The sequence below is a fragment of the Podarcis liolepis genome, assembly GCF_965112155.1.
Source record: "Podarcis liolepis genome assembly, chromosome: 17".
NCBI classification, from domain to species: domain Eukaryota; kingdom Metazoa; phylum Chordata; class Lepidosauria; order Squamata; family Lacertidae; genus Podarcis; species Podarcis liolepis.
Window position 1 is genome coordinate 26816050 of NC_139571.1, and position 21047 is coordinate 26837096.

The 21047-nt window shown below is 43.1% G+C and overlaps 1 long non-coding RNA gene across 1 annotated transcript; it reads left to right on the plus strand.

The window, feature by feature from the left end:
* The first annotated feature begins 241 nt into the window (after positions 1-241).
* LOC310696176 lies at positions 242-2281 on the plus strand. The gene is made up of 2 exons (XR_014520460.1): positions 242-338; positions 2089-2281. It is a non-coding gene; the product is annotated as an uncharacterized lncRNA (long non-coding RNA).
* Positions 2282-21047: the final 18766 nt, after the last annotated feature.

Sequence of the window (21047 nt, forward strand, 5' to 3'; positions counted from 1 at the left end):
GATTTCATGCTCTTTATTGCAGATTGTAAAACAGTGATTGAATTGCCCCCCAAACCTCAGGCTTTTATATGCATTATTTATACAACGAGTCCCGTCTGATTGGCTGATTCTGCTTCCCTCCTGGAGCCTGATTGGTCTTTTCCTGCAGGCCAATCAGTTGTTGCATTCTAGGATTCTACTTGCCTATTGTTCTAGGATCCAAGCTTAGTACATAACAGAACCTTAGTTTAAGAGTGCCAGAGCCAGCTGGCTCTCATCAGTGCCTTCTCCTCTGTGGAGGCTGATCAGCTGCAGGTGGAATCATTCACCTTCTCCCCCTTCAGGCTGCTGTTCAGCAGGTGAAGCTGACTTCTGGCCCATAACAAGCACACTAAAACGTTGATCCAAGCAGCAAAGCAACACATGTCCTGCAATCCTATCATATGGGAATGAGAATGGCACAACTTAGCACAGCAAAGGGGACTGGGCAAGCGAAAATGCAGCCCTCTGTGAAGGCTGAGCCTGAATTACCTGTTCACACCTGCACTGGGGTGATGAAGGTGACATTACGAACACTTGGGAACAGAGTGGCAGCCTCCTGCTGGTGGCATGCTCTGGTAATAGTGTAGGTGGAGTTGGCATCATAGGCAGAGCATGTGCAGATGCCCTACACAGTGGTGACTTATGGGACAGGGCAAGAGGCAGGCACTCCACTACGACCTTTCCTGAGATCCACTTCCTCAAGCAGCTCCCTGGGCTCTCTAGACCCTGGTATGCTCTGCCCCAACCTATTGGATCTCCCCCCCCCCCAGGATCGTATGGGGCCAACTACTCCCTTTAGTATTCATCTGGCCAATCGCTGTCCACCACAGCCCCAATGCTTCCCCATTGCCCATGACAAACACATATATCATGGGGCAATGGCAACATACGGTTTTACCTACGGGACCGCCTCTCCTGGTATGTCCCACAGAGGAACTTACAGTCTTCAAACAAAAACATCTTGGAGGTCCCAGGCCACAGAGAGGTTGGTTAGGCTGGCCTCAACCAGAGCCAGGGCTTTTTCAGCCATGGCCCCGATCTGGTGGAACGCTCTGTCACAAGAGACTAGGGCCCTGTGGGACTTGACATCTTTTCCGCAGGGCCTGCAAGACAGAGCTGTTCCACCAGGCCTTTGGCCAGGGCACAGCCTGACTCCCTCCTTTGGCAATCTTCACAGAACTCTAGCCCAATGGTTGCCATCAATTTGATTTGAATTAATTTTATAATGAAATGATTTTAGAATGTTGTATTATTTTATTGTTGTTAGCCGCCCTGAGCCTGGCTTCAGCTGGGGAGGGCGGGATATAAATAAAAAAAATATTATAATTATTATTGCATTGTTTGTTTTCTATTGCATATATCTAACCTTTGTTCCACCAAAGAACCTAAGGCTATGTTTGGGTGGACATGGATCAGGCCCAGAACTGCTGTACCTTCAGTAGATCTGTGGCCTCAGGTTGCCTTCAAATCATAGCCAGGGACTATCCTCATACTGTAACTGATCTTGAACAAAAATCCAGTCACATGACTCAAGCACCTTCTGTTGGGTGGTTTTTAAATAATTTTTAAAAAGAGTGGTTAATCTCCAGTGTAATGATTTAGTTGTAATCTTTGAATGGGCTCTATGATCCGGAAAGGAACTCCACAAGTTAACAGCTCATAAGACAGAGGTCCCATACCTGATAGAGATATATCAGAGTTCATGTAAACACGGGGAAAATAGGATTTAAGATTTTCACTATGGTGGCTTTTGAAATAGGCCCAAGGGTCTTCACTATGCTGCGAGGCGCTAATTTACCTGGGAACTTCATAGTTGCTATGGTAATTGGCTCTCAAGATGTCCCCAAAATACCTCTTATGCAGTTGTAGCCATAGGTTAATTTAATATTCTTATTGCTAAGCAATACTTTGATTCAGTGTCATTATGTTTTGAGTTATATAATTCTGTCTGGAAATGTCAAGGCAATTCATCCCTATTCGTTTTTAGGACTTTTGTGTTCTTGTTTAAAAAGAGTTAATTGCATTTCCCCCTCTGGCAGAATTTATTTGTCTGGGTTTTATTTATAGGTGGAAAGAACAGCAACCGGACACTGAGCTGAAAAGCAAATGATATCAGCCTGGAACATGAAATTAAGTGTGTAATTTAGGGCACTACTAGACAGTAGTAGTTCTATGTATTGTGTGGCAAGAGGTCTCCCCTACCCTTCAGTCCTTCCCAATACCAAGAATAAGAGGCATGATAACAAATATTTGGGTGAAATCAGGCCACAACTTTATTGACTACAGATATAAGAGGTTTGGCATATGCATTGGGTAGACCCCATCCCTTCTGGCCTGCCTGCTGGAAGAATTGTGTTTGGGGGTCAACCAGAAATGAGGGAGTCCCTGACCTCTACATCAAGGGGTAACAGCCCCACTGGATTGCACCTGGAGAGTGCTCTGGCCCCTTGCCCCCACCTGGGTGTCCAGATAGCAGCATATCCCCTGGATCCCTTTAATGGGATACCCATTTTGGAGGGGCCAGGCAGAGGGCAGCAACATGTGACAGCAATATATTTATAGGGACGGAAGGTGGAAATGAAAAGTGGCTGCAGTGTGAGCCATGGGCCTATGTTATATACTGGAGCTGGTGCCCTATGCCCACTCATGATTCGCTGGTTAGGTGAGTTGGCAGGGTCAATTACCCAGGCAGGAAGCTCAGCTCGGAGGCTTCCTTTGCTGCCTGGGAAACAGTCCCTGAGACTTCCCCATTGGATCCCAGCACATGTGGAAATGCTGACCCGCAATGGCACCCATGAGAGACTTCTAAACATGGGTCTGAATTTAACAGGAAAACGGTTTTGTGGATGACGTACACGGAAATCATCTTGGCTCAGCCTTGGAAGGAGGCCACTATCCAACGTGAGCAATGTGCTCCAGAGCACACCTGTAAGAATCACACACTGAGAACTTCATCTTCCCTTTCTCTCTGCAGCCCTTGTGTTAAACTAAAACTTGTTCCAGAGGTCTGAAGGACCCTTTGGAACACCATGCGGATTGGCGTGGAGACTGCAGGAGAAGGGAAGAATGTGAAAATAACACCATTTCCATTCATGGAAATTCTCTGCTGAATCAGAGCCTTCTATCAAAAAAGTGGGGCAAAAATTCACGTTTGTACATGCAAGCCCCACTCAAGTCAAGAGGGACACCTCCTTCTGAGCACCTCCCAGTGGCAACATACTTGACATGCTTGTGGGGGGACGGGACACAATGATCCTTAGCATTTTTAAATTTTTTAATACCTATCTGATTATTTCTAACAACAGTTTCTGGACTTTCAGAACTAGCCATATGCACTTGCGGAATCCAGCTCACAATCTCACTTGTTGCATATTGAAAATCTATTACATGTCTTAATGGCTACAGCATGCAATACTTTCAATGTGCAACAAGTGTTGTCAAGAGATACTGTTTGCTAACTGTGGGAATGTTCAGGGTGGCAGGAGAGGATACATTGTTTATTAATACCCTTCCTAACTTGCACTAGCAAGTTCCTTTACTTAGCAGAGGGCATTTCCCTTTACACAGCAGAAAACAGGTTGCAAACTCATGTGACTCTCTTAAGGCAATACACCATTCAATCTGGCTTGTCCACCACAGTCTTATTCATAAGCAATAAAAAGAAAGTTTACTCATGTTCAGGCAAAGCACAGTGTGATCCCTGAACACAGGCTTGAGGCTTAAAGTTACAAACGTATAAAAACAGGTTTACCCCATATGTGACTGCAGTTAGCAGTCCGGGAAGTTCACAGGACGAAAGGAAGATGGAAAAGAGGGAGAGTGGCAGCACACCTTGGCCTTTTACCAGGTCTGGAAAGGTCACGCCCACCCACTAGTCGCATGCAAGGAAGGATGCTCCAGGCCAGGAGGAACAGGAAGTTTTGACTGGCTGGACAAAACATTCCCTTGCATGTCCACTCTAGGAAAACAAGGAATGTTGTATTTGACTGCTCCCAGTGGACACTCCCACACTAACATTCCTGGCTATGTCTCTGTTGTGGTCATCTTTGATCTTGGAGAAAATGAGCATAAATTAGGTGTCAGGTGAATATCTTACCCATGGTGAACTTTTTTTAAAGGAAACTTTGACCACTAAGAAGACCACATTTTTGCAGCTCACTCGCTTACATCAACCTTTCCCAGCCTGGTGCCTTCCAAACGCTTCAGATTGCAACTCTCATCATCCCTAACCATTGACCATGCTGGCCAGGAATGATGAGGCTTTGCTCCAAAACATGTGGAAGGCACTAGGTTGGTTTCCAGTCATCATTTCACTACTGCTTTCATCTCAGATGTCAGCTGCATAAAGGCTTAGCATAAGTTTCTGGTGTGTGTGTGTGTTTTAAAAAAGAGAAAAAGCAATGTCAGGTTTTCCTATCGCCCAGCATTAATGATTAAAAGATCAAACAAGAATCATGCAAAGCATAAAAGGGAAGGAGGATAGAAACTAATGAAAGCTCGCAAAGAGAGAGAACAAAGAAGCAAAAGGGATATCTTTGAACTCTGGAGATCTCTCCCCGCTACCAGGCTGTTGTAGCGCAACTGTAACACGGGAGCACGCGACAAGTCAAGAGCGAAATGAAAATGGCTCATGCAAAATGGGACAGGAGCTTTCTGGCCACCTTGCCGCAACTTCAAAGTCGGGCTTCCAAATCAATTAAAGATGAAGATGTAGTCCTGCTGATGCTGGGAGAAATTTAAGAACACAGAAACACTTGCTTAAGGTATCACGAGAAATGCCAGCCATTCTAATACCTCCCGAAAAGCTGTATCATTTATAATGCTGTTAATATCTACTTGCAATTGCGGTGAGCTTAGTGGGCATGAAACAGCTCTTTGTCTTTTTCAGTTTTGTTTTCTTTCTTTTGGTACTCGATCAATTCATTAAGGTCATGATATATCATTCAATAGCTCTTACTTCTCTTTCAAAGCCTTGGTGTCATGGAGGGATCACACAGAGGTTTTCAGAACACACACGCGCGCGCGCACACACACACACACACACACACACCACCTGGATGCAGATTGATCAGAAACCTGAACTAAAGGAATATTTTTTGGAGAGGGGGAAAGCTTACCCCCACAATAAGTGCCAAAATGTTCCCCAAAGGGTGGGGATGTAATCTTTCCCATTTCTGTTTATTGTTCTTTTTTTGCTGATTTGTTGTGGTTCTTTTTAAAAAGTGTTATATGATGCTGAAGACACCAATCCCAGAAAGGTTAGAACCAGGCAGCCAGCCAGCCGGATAATGTCATGATGCCATAGAATCATAGAGTTGGAAGGGACACTGAGGATTAGCCCCATGCTCTAACCAACTGAGCTATGTGTAGGCAAATAAGGTTTGCTTATGTGATGATAAAGCCAGCCCTGAGTGAAGGCAATACTTCCTGCCCTCAATCGGAATAGAATCATAGAATCATAGAGTTGGAAGAGACCACAAGGGACATCGAGTCCAACCCCCTGCCAAGCAGGAAAACATTTATTTCTGTGACAAGGGCCCTTGAAAAAAAATGCCAAAAGGAAACTACTTCAGAGGTGAAAGCATTCGCAAAAGCACTACCTTTCATTTGGGTTCAACCTTAATGAATTTTCTCCACATTTTCCAACATCAATGTCTTTTTCTTCCTTCCGAAATGCATGCTTCCCTAAAGATGCCATTTGCAAAGCACTTAGCCTGGAAGTCACTTCTCCAGAAGTGTTATGTAGCCATCAAGGCATTTTTCTTTTCTTTTGAGAAGTGGGTATTGTCACCACTGAAAACTTACTAAAAAAGAACACGTTTCACAATAAAGTTATTGTTCAATTAACTTGAGAAGATTCATTTTTATGACTCATGAAAGGCTTGAGTTGACCTTCATCTGTTCAGCCTTCATGATAAGCTTGAAGCAACCAGCAAAGACCTTCAACAAAGCAGAGCAGCTTCTGTACTTTAGTACTGTGCAAGGGAAAAAGGGAAGTAAAATGTTACTGTTTTCAGAGGGATATTAGAACAAAGTACATTTGAAACATAAAGTACAGGCAAACATTTGGGCAATAGAACCCAAGCAGGTATCATTCTATAAAGGCCTTCAATTCAGTCTCCCATTCTCCATCAGAAACAAAATACAGTCAAACCTCGGTTGTTGAACGTATAATAATAATATGATAATAATAATTTATTATTTATACCCTGCCCATCTGGCTAGGTTTCCCCAGCCACTTTGGGCGACTTCCAACAAAGATTAAAAATACATTAAAACATCAGTCATTAAAAACTTCCATAAACAGGGCTGCCGTAATCCGTTCCGGAAGCCTGTTCAGCTTTCGAAATGTTTGGCAACCGAAGTGCAGATTCCAAGTGGTTGCAAGAGCGGAAGCTGCATCCAACATTCGGTTTCCGAAAAACGTCCGAAAACTGGAGCATTTACTTCCGGGTTTTGGGAGTTCAGGAGCCGAAACGTTCCAAAACAGAGGCGTTTGGGAGCCGAGGTTTGACTGTAGCCTGAAACCAGGAGATTGCTTGCAAATTGTCACGGATAGGCAAATTGTCACTGCAAGATGTAGAATGGAGCAACAGACTCATGAAGGTGTCGTTGGAGAGACACATCTGTTTTTGGTGTACAAAGTTAGCCTAAAACACCCCAATGGCTGCTATTTCAAATGAGAGAATTAAGATTTTATCCAATGTTATTCCTACTCAGGGGTCTCCCATTGGAAATAATGGAAATAATGGGCATGACTAATGGGCATCAACAATTTCAGGGGGTCTACTTTGAATATTGCTTTGAATATTACAACCCTCAGCAACCAACTCCACTATTCTATACAATCCATTGGTAGCTTAGAGTGGAATCTATACACATATAAAAACCGTTTTGAAAATGCTTTTTTTTTTTTTTAAAAAAAAAAAAAGCATTTTAAAAAATACATTGCATTCTCTGTAAGGCTCACCATCACCATCTGGTGTCTCATTGTATACTGCATGTAAAGCACACTTAAAATATTTTATTTGCTGCTGAATAGCTGAGTCCTAGGAGTAAGGAACAAAATACAGACAGTATTTTGCAGGACAGATTCAAGGTTAAATGAAGGTAGATTAAAGTAGTCTGACACAACAGCAGCTCCACGTTAAAAATAAACAGGCCTTTTGCAGTTAGGAAAGTGAAAGGTAAATGCACTGAAAACTGGTATGAACAAATGAATAATGGAAAGGCATACCCAATTACCTTTCTTGGTATTGGGCCCCACAGTGATCTGGCCAGGGACAGAGATTAACGCCTTCCTTGCTACTGTTTGGCCATGTCGTTGAGTGGGGCCCCACCCAGGGGTGACCCTCACTGTCCAGTTGGCATCGGCAGGGTGTGTGCCTGCGGGAAATTTAAACTGCAGCGCGGCAGGAGACCGTCCTCTCACACCCTTCACCAGATCTGCCCCTCCTCATTAAGGGTATCCTGTTAAAGGGATCTGGGTGTGGATTCTGTCTGATGCCCAGGTTGTCAGGAGCTCGGCCTACAGTCGAGTAGAACCCTGGTAGAGACACATGCCCGACTGGGATGTTCTCTCCCTCCTGGTCAATCGTTTGGGAGCTTCAAAAGCTTTCTTCAGCCCAAACATCACAGTGACCAATGCCAACCGACACCAGCACACTTAGGGATCCACAGAGTCTTCGAAGCTTTGCGTAACAAACCTCAGCAACTCAGCATTTTGGCTAATCTACTTTATTTACATATAAACACACACTGAGCACTGCAACATGGCTCCCTCTCTCTCTAGCATCAGACAGCAAAGAGAAAAAGAACAAAGGACAATAGTCCCACTTCATGGAACACAGTAACACAAACATCCTGCCTCCGTCACTTCCCACTCTGCGGAGTCAAAATATATACCGTCATGTGAAAGACAATAATCCCATAACTGCAATCATGGAGCAGGAATTCTAACATAGTTGTGGGCTAGGGCCATACCACTACCCCAACAGGGACCCCTCGGGGTGCCCCATTTGATGTAAGTCATAGGGCTCCCCCTATTGGTCATTGGACTCCATGCAGACGGGCGGGAGTCAAGATACAGCAGGCATAGGCAAACCAGCTCTCCAGATGTTTGGGACTACAATTCGCATCATCCCTGACCACTGGCCCTGTTAGCTAGGGATGATGGGAATTGTAGTCTCAAACGTCTGAAGGGCTGGAATTTGCCTGTGCCTGAGATACAGCCTGGCTTCACCCAATGTCTAAGCCAAACTGCTCACATCTGTAACCAATAAAGTTGTGGCATATTTGAACCCACTTGTCCACTTGTCCGTATTTATTTATCCACTAGGGAACTGTGGGTCACGGTGCCTTGGCATGCAAATAACAACCTCCATGGAAGCCAGTCAAGGTGAAGACAAGATGAATGCTTATTGTCAAGTAACCTCTCAGCAAACGAATCAGAACAAATGTTCAATAAAGACTAGGTAAAATCTAAACTCTGTGCAAGGTTTGTACAAGCAAATCAGGATGAATGCTCAGTTAACGGGTCATCAGGAGAAGAAAAGAAAAGAAAAGATTCAAAGTCAGTACAATGGCAACGATACCTCATTTTTTTTATTCACTTAATAGCCAGTATCTTCATTTTAGTTTGGCTATTTGTCATGCAGTCCTTGGAAATATATAGAGTACAACAATCCTAATGTTACCATAAAATCAAACACCGTGATTTCAGCAGTGATCAGTTTAATGAACAATTTTGTTCAACACTCACATCCATCGAGTCCCCGGATTTCCCCATCAAGCATTTTCATGGTTCCTGTTTAAACGTATTCGGGGCGGGGGGAGTCATATAATATCATAAATTCTATTATCTTCACCTGGAAGACAATCACCTACAAAATGGCAAATCAGCAAGGCTAAAACTCTTGTGAGCACAGATGGGCAAAAAGTGGTAAGAAATGAAGGTATTAATAAGGATAGGGGGAATCTTAAATTTACCAATGATCCTGGATCCAATCTATGTGAATTAAGCATTCTTTCCCATCCATCTAATATGGTGGCCCTTCTTTTGCTGCTGGAGCTTAGCTCTAATCCCTAACACTTTCAAACAGGACATAGAAATCAATATTAATTCTGTCTGTGACTAAATGGAAAGTAAATGTGCCGCTTATTTTCGTCTCTCTGAACATGACCTAAATCTCTTTTTGCAGGTATCAAAAAACTCTCATAAGGTGGCAATTGGCCTTTGTGAAGTGTTGGTGGGTGACTTCATTCCACTTCCACTTCTGGTATTTGAAATTGCTGTCAACTTCGATCTTCGGATGAAACTCAATCTGAGTTGGCAGGATGGGAAGCTGAGCAGTGCAACTCATTTTTGCTCCCTGGGCAATGTTGCAACAGGAGCTGTATCTTCATTTAAAAGTATATATGATTCAACACATTAAATCCATGCAATCCAGGAGAATTTGGTTCTGGAAAGGCTTCATGCTAAAGCAGCTTAGTTAACAAAAATGTGATACATTCAATGAGGGAATTGACTGGCATTTGCTTGCTTTGCAATGGCCTTGGAATGAACTGAAACACAGGTGGGGAACCTTTTTGGACCAGAGGGGTGCATCCTTTTTTGGGTATCCTCCTGATGGCCACAGTTAAGGTGGGCACAGAAATTAATGCATATTGTTCTTTGGCAGTTACTTGTAGCCGAGTAAGTTTGCCTTCCATAAACACAGTTTTAACAGTGAGTCTGTAAGTGACCATGGAGGCCAATTCTGGATCCACATGTCCTTCCGTGGGTGGGAGTTGATCACAGTGAGTGTTTGCCAAGTCTGCCTTCCTCTTAGCACATTTCTCCCTTTTGTCCTGAGTTCTAGTGTCTTCAAAGCCCATGACACCTTTGGTAAAGGCTGTTCCCCAACTGGAGCGCTCGCAGGCCAGTGTTTCCCATTTATCAGTGTTTATATTACTTTTTTTTTAAGATTTGCCTTGAGAGAGTCTTTAAACCTCTTTTGTTGACCACCAGCATTACGCTTTCCATTTTTAAGTTTGGAAGAAAGTGGTTGCTTTGGAAGATGATCAGGCATACTCACAACATTACCAGTCCAATGAAGTTGATGTTGAAGTTGATGTATATTTATCTTTTAGGCTAGCAGACCCTCCAAGTGTCCCTTTTTTCCAGGGACAGTCCCAGATTTACAGAAGCCGTCTCGGTTTCTGATTTGATCCCAGAATGTCCCACTTTTCATTGGGACATCAATATTTATATTGAAAAAAATGTTGAAGGGTATGGTAGGCCATTCCTATTTTCATCGGAGGGTATGACGTTATGTGAGCCCACCCCAAGCCTAGAAGAACTATATAACTTTTAGAATATGTGTTGTTGCAAATGGGATGACAAATTATCTTTTAAATGTCAACTCCAAATGTAGTGAAAATTGTCCTGCGTATTTTGAGGAGGAATGAAAGTACAGCTGTGGAGTCCATTCCCACAAGATCCAGTGATGACCATCAACTTGGATAGCTTTCAAGGGGCTAGACAAATTAATGGAGGATAATGTAGAACTGATTAAAGCGAGCTGTGTGTGCTTCTGAATCCCCGCTTCTCCAATGGTGATCAATGATTTTTGTAAAAGAAAAGAGGGATGAGGCTGTGTGCTTTTGAGGGAGGGGCAGGGCAAGGGGAGATGAGACAACAGAGCTCCTTGCAAGGGTGAGAATCACTAATCTATCCCAACACACCTTGACAACATTTCAATCCGATGCTGTAAGGTGAGATCATGACCCAAATCACTCCAATTTGCCTCACTCACAGTCAATGTACCCCCCTCATATTTATTCCTCTGGACACAAGCAAAACACTTGGCTGGAGGGAGAGGCTGAGAAACAGAGAGGACTAGAGGCAATATGGGAGAGCAGAACGTGTCCATTTTGTCAAGACTTTCCAAAGAATTAGACACCTTCCAGTTTTGGGGGCTCTACCTCTTTCTCAAAGATGATAAAAAGCCACCTTTCCCTACCCACAATGCAGCAATTGTGTACAAGCACAAATGTGTTCCATTCCTGTGTCACCTCATTCATGTCAATATTCATTCTGTATTCAGTCTTGCTAGGGAATCATAGAGAAGCTAGTGCAGGCAAGAACAAAGTTCAGGTTATGTTCCATGCAATATTTAAGAGCGATGCTTATATAATGAGAATACTCTTAATGCCTGGCTGTCTCCAACTACACCACAGCACATAAAAGGGAGATAAATAAATAACGTACAATGTAAAGAAAAGAAGTCTGTTAGGGGTCTTTTTACGCCATTTACCTAGTCATGACGAACATTTGAAAAGGAACAAAAGAGAACACAATAGCAAGCTTGGCAGGTACAGGGAGTCAGTGCCGAAGAAAGTGCCTTTGACACAAGACATTTCAAAGCTCTCGAGTGGAAAATGCAACTTCCCTTAACAAATCATCCATCTAAGAGGTTTTACCATCACAGCTGAGCTAGTGCTTTTAAGGCAGGTAAGGCAACAAACAAATTTCCTTATGGAATGGCTGGGTAATAATTAATGCTCCCACAAATCAGGAATGCACTAACTTTGGTCTCTAATTCTCTACCTGGCTGCCAACAACAACAACAACCCACCTTTTAGAAAACCCAGTTTCTGGAGACATCTTGAAGTTTCTTTCAACCATGGAAACCTGCACTAACTAGCTGGATGCTGAAGCTTCTGCCAGTGATAGCCTTTGTTACTGGTCTTCCAGAAAGGAGCTGAAAAGTAAGTGGGGCTTCTCATTTACTACGGCTAAGCTGTTGAAAATCTCTGCATCGATCATTGATTCAGACCCTGGAAATGGCTGGGCAAGTTTGTGGCCCTAGAAAAGCAGGGGTAGAAAACTCAGCAAACTATTGATAAACCCATGAGCAGGATTTGAGCTATGAGCAACAGAAGGAATTAGATTATAATATTTAGTTAGGATTGGATTGATACAAGACGGGGTACAGCAGAAGGGGAGAAACAACAACGCCATGGAAAATGGGGCGGGATGTCGAGAAAAGATGAAATTGTATTATGACTATATATGTTAAAAGTAGATCACGTTGCAAGTAGAAAGTCTCAAACTGAATCCCTGGCACCCCCTGTTAAATGAGCAGGTAGCAAGTATTGGGAAAGAAAAGACAGAATACATAGTACTGGGCTAGGAGAACTGATTGAGTAGCTTAGTTCACACATTGCATTAAACCATAGTTTAGTGTAAGCATGCAGTTGGTGCCTGCTGTTGAAATGTTCCTGCTCCACCCAGAGTCTGTCTTGTCTGTCTGGGCTTGTAGTTTGTTTCTGTCCAAACAAACCTTGAGTAGTAATTCAGGCTTGCTCTTGGGTTTCTGAACATTATTCAAGGAAAACAAGCCACGAGCCCACGTTTAGACAGCAGAACAAGCCAGATTCTAGCTTCTTTCCTCGTGGCATGGCATTAATAGGGGAGGTGAAAATGGGAGCAAGTACTTTTCAGCAGCATACAGCAACATACTGCTCATTCACATTAAACCACAGTTTTGTTTTAACTATGGTTTTAATATGTTGGGTGAATTAGGCCAATAGAAAACAGCTTCATACAAGGGGAAAAGGTACACTTGGCCTTGAGCTCTTGAAAGGCTGGATGTAATGCCAACACTTGAAATCACAAGGGAAATCTTTGGCTCAGACTTATCCAGTGGTTGCACTGAGTTTCATCATTGTCATGGAGTACTTATGTTGTGCCAAACTGCAAATATTTTTGACATTAATTTATTCATTGTAGACAGACACTGAATCACATCATCAGTTACAAAAGGTATCAGAAAGATAATGTGAAACACTGCCATACCTGCATAATGCAAGGTGTGATGAATTATAATGCAGGTTACCTTTTGCATATGAAGTTATCTATGCTCTAACTTACATCTTACAATAGTTTAATACTTTATCTGTTGTTCTTTTATTGCTGCCACTCGCGGTAGCCAAAAATTCCTCAAACCTGGCTGGACTTAGCTGTGGACCTAGAAGGAACTTGCCTTCTTTGGAGTGCAATATTGGATGCTGTTGGATACAAAGTGATTTTTCTCCATGACGAAAAACCAGAACACATTTTTTCCCCCTCCTCCTCAAGGATGCATTGATACATATGCATTTAGTTCAGAGATGCCCAAGACTCCAAGGATCTAATTAAAAAATGGGATTTATGAAGAATAGAGAGGGGGCCGTGTTAGAATGCAAGAAAAGGCATAATCTGCATAACAACTCTCAGAAGCTTCCAATCTGCAGAAGGCTGCACTAGCTCAGACTTCTTCATATACCATGGCATGAATGCAAGCAAGATCTTAAAGCACCTAGTGAGGCTTGCCTCTCTCCCTCCTCTTCCATCTTGTAAGCAGTATGGAAAAGACAGAGCCTTTGGTACATCTGTGTATGTAGTTGATCTCCTCATCTCATACCATTTCTTCTCAAACCCCTCTCGTTAGCTCCTATGCATGGCTGTGCCCATGGAGAATGTTGCACACTGAGACATTTCAAGCACCTGGAACCATCCTTTAAATATGCTCAACTGTGTGCCTAGCACATGAAGGGTTGAACTGAGGATGGATCAGGCATTGTACACAGGCTGCTCTTCAGATATTCACAGCATTAGCCTAGAAACATCTCCACAAGAGGGACCCTTGGCTTATCAGGGTTTCTGAGGACAGGCAGGGAGAGTTTCTAACTGCAAAGTACCAAAGTGGGGTCTGTGTGTCAGAGGGATAACAGAGGGTGGGGTTTGTGAGCATGCCCCATGCCTAGTTTCCAGAAGTGGCTTGCTGTGTAGGGTGGAACTGCTATGCTTGTATCCCATCAGGTGAGTTACTGTTGCTTACTGGGGGTGGGGTGGTCAAGGTGGTGCAAACACATTGACAGGAGTTTAGGATTGGCTCTGCCCATGCAATTGCACCACACCAACTCCCAGCCACTTCACCCTTCTTTTTCTTTCCTAATTAGCAACAGCAAGTCACCTGCTAGGAAGTTAGCAACTCCACTACACCTGGCGAGTAACTTCTGCCAGTTTCACCATTTGCCCGTTCGGTCAAAGCCCTGAACATAGCTTTTTTCTGTATCAGTTTGAGCACTGCATTTGTTAATCAGGCAGAATGATCCTGTATTGTGCTTCCATTTACAACCATACACAAATCGGCCTTCCCTCAAGAATTAGCCACTGCTTTTCTTTTTAAGCTCATAAGTTTATTGTTCTAGCCAAAGGCCATGACAAACTTGTACTAGGCAATAGTATTAATAAAAGAATACAGAACATACATCCATAATATAAAAATCCATAATATAGGGTGAGTCTTTTAAAAGAGGCCCCGTGGCACATGTGGGGTCTCTTTTAAAGGACTCACCCTGTATAAAAAATACATTGCCAAGTTCCTGAGCATTAAAACACAGTGCATCTCCGACAGTTCCAATTCTAATATTATTTTGACTTCTAAAAATCCAACTTTCATAATGTAAGAGAGAGAAGTTACCAGATATATCAACAAACTCAAATTCAACTTGATTTCAAATTAAACCTCTAAACCACTACAATTTATAGTGAATTTATCTAACTCATTTTTCCTGTTGTTATTGTTGTTGTTGTTGTTCCATGCAGTGCATAGTGGCTCACTCTCTGTGCTATGAAGCTATTGTTGTCACTCAGAAGAAACTGAACCATTTCTGCTGGGGTATATCTGCTTGCTTGTATGAACAAAAAGTTTCAGAAAGTGATCTCTTCAATCTCTATATAAGGTGCAGGCTAACAGATAATGAGTGATGTTTTCCACCTGAGGCTGACTTCAAATACAAAGTTTTTCTGTGTATGGGACCTTATTGCAGTGGTCATCCAAGACTACAGTGGGCATCACTTGGAAATGCAGTTCAAGAAAGGCATTTCTTAAGGAAACTATTGAGAGTTTGGCTAGATAACTAGCTGCAAAATGCTTTGTTCTCAGTAGTAAATACTAAGGGGAAATTTTGTGTTTCTAATTAGTTGTAGGTCCCTTCTGGATTATATCCAGAAGAGCCAATCCCTTAGTTGACACTTCTTCAAGGTCAAAGCAGAGCTCAGTTCTGGAAAATAATAATAGTCTAAAACATATTGACAAGCTGCTTTCCTGAGTTGGTGATCACCATATAGTTTAGAAAAATCAAAAATAAGTGATAATAATAATAATAATAATAATAATAATAATAATAATACATTTTACACCCTACCCATCTGGCTGAATTGAACTTTTAAAAATATACTTTAACTGAGCACAATCCATTCTTGCCTTAATTATTGGCCACCCAGATCCCGTATGAAGAATAGCTGCAGATATTCCTGATGGTTAATGGTATAGCTCCCCCCCAACCCCCAACCCCCACAAACCTCACACCTTATTCTGCACAGTTGCCAAAACTTTTCACATTGTTGTTGGCATCTGTGTCTGTTTTGAGACACAATTGAGTGCATCCTCGAGGGTGAAGTCAAATCACTGAGTTAGCAGCACCAAAGTGACCTCTCTGGGGTACAAGCCTGGGCAGTGTCTATGGATGTCTTGGGCTGCCCAGACGACAAGCCTCCCCCTCTCAGACTCTGATGTGGTCCAAAGGAAAGCAGAGCAATATGTTTGTCACCAACTTGGCTGCAGGAGTTGCCAGAACAAGGCATACAAGGCTCCATCCCACCGTCTTAGGGACTCCACTCTAGATATGTGTAGGGTTTACTCCTTAGCCCTTTCATCTCCTGAAGATATCCCACAAAGGCAGCAGAGGATCAGATTTTTTCTTCCCAGGTTGACTAGCTCCATCTGTCCCTCACTTCCCTCTGAAACACATGCAGATACTACCTCTGACTGTTGAACCCATTGCTAGTCTCATTCACTCAATCCTCTAGAACCTGTCTTTGCATGAATGGGAAGTTCTTAACTCATGGAGGGTTTGAGACCCATCAGCTACCCTCACCTGGTTTAGCTGGCCAGCTGAAGACATTCGCGGGGTGTGGCCACTGTCACATGACAGCTTCTAGGAGCCATAGGTGATAGCTAAATGCAGGGCAGGGACCAAAGGTGGACAAACTACCCCAGAAGGAGCACAACGGGTCCCCCACTGGAGGTACTACCCTTCCCCTAACACTCCATGCAAACGTCTCCATGGACTTTAATGGAGTTCAAATCAGAGCCCCAGATTTCAACACAATACAGCATTTGAGTAAGCACTTTGCTACCAAATATCTTTAGGGCAGGTTCAATCACCTGCTCTCCCTTATTGTAATAGAACTTCATCAATGCCCCAATGTTTTCCTATGTTTTGAATTTCACTGTCTCCATATGAAACTTCCAAGAGAGGGTTTTCCTAAGGAGTATGCCCAGGTATCTAAAGGAGTGAGTTTGTTCTATAGCTTGCTGATCTAAGTGCCATTTATACCTAGAACTGTGTTTGCCAAAAACCATAATCTTGGTCTTAGAGTAAATTATAGATAGGCTTTCCTGTTTACAGAAGACTTCTGCTATTGATCCAAGAACTACGGGTATACAGCAATACAGAAATGGGGATCAGAGTAGGTTTCAATGGTGGTATGGTTTGTTTAGACAGGAGACATTGGTGACATAAAAGTGCAACAGTAAGGGAGTTTCAGTCTCTGCTGTAGCCGAATCTATAATGTCAAGATTGTTATGGCGGATAGTTGGGGGTTCATTATATGGAGGAAGCTGAGCTTGCCTGGGAGCATATGTATCAGCTCTTAACAAGTTCAGATCAGTTGACCAGTTAGCTAAGCTTTCATTTGAGGAATATGTAGCAAAGCCCTCTTACCTGGGATAAGATTTCTCCAGCCCCATCATTTGCACATTTACATTGTAAAGGGTCAAGGCTGTCCATATTAATTTAATCTTTCCACAATTGCTTTGCAGTTCCTCTACCTCCCTTACTGAGTCACAATAGTCCAGCCTAGATTTCTGGACTGAATTTGGAAGTGGAGTTCTGGACACTGAAGCACTATGGGTCTATGCTCATGTAATAAGCACATTAAAACCATTTGAACTGCAGGGTATCTTTGGTCAAGCTGGTCTTCTAAACTTTCCTTATCAGTTTCTTATCAGTTAGAAACACAGAGGCAAAACACCTGTCCCCTCCCCCTCAGCTCATGTCCTGCAGTTAAAATATATGGCTTTTAAGCCCACATAGAAGTAAAACAGATACAAAAGATAGGTTTCTTCCCTGTAAGCAGGAATAAACATTAAGTACTGAGCTAACTGACTTTAAAACTATTTAAGATAAAAAGAAATTAAATTAGAACAGACCACAGAGCTCAAGGACAAAAGTGGCTTGTTGTGTGGGGTGGCACGGCTATGTACAGTGATACCTCGGGTTACAGACACTTCAGGTTACAGATGCTTCAGGATACAGATTCTGCTAACCCAGAAACAGTACCTCGGGTTAAGAACTTTGCTTCAGGATGAGAACAGAAATTGCACGGCAGCAGCATGGTGGCAGCGGGAGGCCCCATTAGCTAAAGTGGTACCTCAGGTTAAGTACAGTTTCAAGTTAAGAATGGACCACCAGAACAAATTAAGTTCTTAACCTGAGGTACCACTGTACTGTGATGCTAACTTCCTGGCAGCTGAGTCACTGTTGCTTCCTGGGGGAGGGCAGGGCGTGGAGTTGGAGAGGTCAAGATGGTGCAAACACTTTGGCAGGAGTGTTGGATTGGCTCTGCCGGTGCATTTCCACCACATCAACTTCCTGCCCCCTCACCCCCCCCCTCTCTCCCAGTAAGCAACAGCAGGTCATAGAAGCATAGAATTGTAGAGATAGAAGGGACCCCAAGTGTCATCTGGTCCAAATCCCTGCAATGCAGGAATCTCAGCTAAAGCATCCATGACAGATGGCCACCCAACTTCTGCTTAAAACCTCGCCAAAAAAGAGAGTCCACAACCTCCCAAGGGAGACCGTTCCACTGATGAACAACTCAAAAAATTTTTTCTGGTGTTTAGTTGGAATCAACTTTCTCATAACTTGAAGTCATTGGTTGGAATCCTACCCTCCAGAGAGGGAGAAAACAAGCTTGTTTCTTCTTCCATGTGGCAGCCTTGAGATATTTGAAGAAGGCTATCATTTCTCCTCTCAGTCTCTTCTTTTCCAGGCTAAAATACCCAGCTCCCTCAACCGTTCCTCATAAGGCTGGGTTTCCAGCCCTTGATCACCTTGGTTGCCCTTCTCTGCACATGTTCCAGCTTCTCAACATCCTTCCTAAATTGTGTTGCCCAGAATTGGACACAGTATTCCAGGTATGGTCTGACCAAGGCAGAATAGAGTGGTACTATTACTTCCTTTGACTTGGGATGTGGGTGACGCTGTGGCTTAAACCACTAAGCCTAGGGCTTGCTGATCAGAAGGTCAGCGGTTCGAATCCCTGTGATGGGGTGAGCTCCCATTGTTTGGTCCCAGCTCCTGCCAACCTAGCAGTTCAAAAGCACGCCAGTACAAGTAGGCACCAGAGCGGCAGGAAGGTAAATGGTGTTTTCATGCGCCCAGGAACTCATCACGGTGTCCTGTTGCACCAGAAGTGGCTTAGTCATGCTGGCCACATGACCCGGAAGCTGTCTGCAGACAAACGCTGGCTCCCTCAGCCAGTAAAGCGATATGAACACCACAACCCCAGAGTCATCTGCAACTGGACCTAATGGTCAGGGGTCCCTTTACCTTTACCTATTCCTTCCTTTGATCTGGACACTATCTTCTTGTTGATGCAGCCTAGAATAGCATTAGCTTGTTTTGCTGCTGCATCACACTGTTGACCTGCTGGAAAGCTAGCATAACAGCTTCACTACACCTGGTGAGTGACTTCTGCCAGTTTAACCATTCACACATTTGGTCAAATTCCTGGACATACAGTACAGTAGCTCTTTGTGGTAAGGTAAGGTAAAAGGTAAAGGATCCCTGGACGGTTAAGTCCAGTCAAAGGCAACTATGGGGCTGCAGCGCTCATCTTGCTTTCAGGCTGAGGGAGCCGGCATTTGTCCACAGACAGCTTTCCGGGTCATGTGGCCAGCCGGACTAGACCGCTTCTGGCGCAATGGGACACCGTGTTGGAAACCAGAGCACACGGAAATGCCGTTTACCTTACTGCCAAAGCGGTACCTATTTATCTACTTGCACTGGTCTACTTTTGAACTGCTAGGTTGGCAGGAGCTGGGAAGAAGCAACAGGAGCTTGCCCCATCACAGGGATTTGAATCACTGACTCCATATGGTAATCAGGCAGAATGATTCACAATGTTGTGCTTCAGTTTACAACTGAATATTGTGACTGAACATTGCCGCGACTGCTGTTTCAGTTTTATGTGTGGGGCAGGAAGGATTTCCCCTTCACTCAAGAATTAGCCGCTGTCATTGTTGTCAACTCATCTGAAATGTGTGTGGGAATTTTCAGCAGAATTAGTTTGTCAAACAAATAGATCAGGGTAAAAATTGGTGGAGAAGGAGAGTTAAATACAGATGAGCTGTGCCAAACAGGAATTGTTCAGTGTGGAGATGAGGGGTGGGTGGGAATTGTACCTAATTCAAACTTTCTGAAACAATACATGAACCAAAACACTGCCATCATTTGGAATTCAGACTGTTTTTTAATCAGTCTTCAGCCAAGAAATGTGTACAAGAATGCATAACAATTCATATATTAATGAAATTAGCATACATAATAGTCTTCTGTTTAGTAAAATTCCTTTGCAAAAATGTGTATATTGGGAGAAATTGAGTTGAAAAATGTGCACAGGACTGAAGAGCTCCATCAAAATTCTCTCTTATTTGTAACTCATTCATCAAGTATCAGTCAACCTGCCTTGTCAAGATGCCACACAAAATGAGCTTGGTTTTTTTTTGACAATAGCCCCTTTATTATTTTGGGTATGTTTGCTGTTACCAGAATCGATAATAGTTGGGGGGGAATGAACAACACTCCTCTTCAATGGTAGGAAAAAGCTTAATGGGTGAACTATTATTCTTGTTATGGTTAAACCATTCATAGGTGCATCTTAAGCCATTTTGCTTAATATTTCATAACTGCCATCCATTTTATCTTGCTCCCTTTTTCTTTAATATTTCAGATTGATGGGGGAGAAAGCTATCATGGGCTACTAATGATGAAAGCTATTTACTGCCTCCAGGCATGCAGCCTCTGAATACCAGTCATGGGGAAACAAGAGAAGATGGGTCATCCCTGTGGAAGCCCCAGTGATAGCAGTTTGGCCACTGCAGGTTAGGGTAGGGGAGGAATTCAGTGGCATTTGCATTTTAATGCAGACTCTTACAAGTGGCGTTCTAGTGTGCATAGCTCCTGCCATCCCACATGGACTTGTAATTGATGTTCCACATCCCACTGAGAATAGTGGGTTGATGATGATGTGCTGTGAGTTTCTGGGGAAATTTTCCTTACTGAATGCATTTCACAGACATTTTTGGTATTTTACATTCAATTCTTCCTAAACGTCTGGGGGGGGGCAATTTAAAATATGAAAATTCATGTATAGTATATTAAAGATGTAAGTTTGCCCCAGAGAGTGATGACATGTCAACAAGAAAATCTACCCCTATCAGTGGGGAGTGCTGTACATCGATTTGAATGCAGGCAGTGACCAGGAGCCCTGTGTGCTATCGCTTTGTGATACCCTAGTCATAAACATAGTGAACAGCTAGGATAAAGGCAAAGATTATAAAGTTCGTTGGTGTTTTGTTTTGTATTCTGCAATAAAATTCTACATGATTGCTACTATACAATTTAGCTTTAGTCTCTTCCTTGGAAAAAAGAACAAGATTAAAAATATGCTTGGTGAGCAGTGACCTAATGTTCTGCAGACATTATGTGGGTCTTGGTTCTGTGTTAAACATTTGAATTTAATGAGACATGGAGAGGGGAGCATACCTTTCAACAACTGATCCTCTCAACTAAAGGTGATCTATGCATTTAATAAAGAGTTGCTCCATATTATTACCAAGCGATCATTCACCAACGCTCACCAGAGC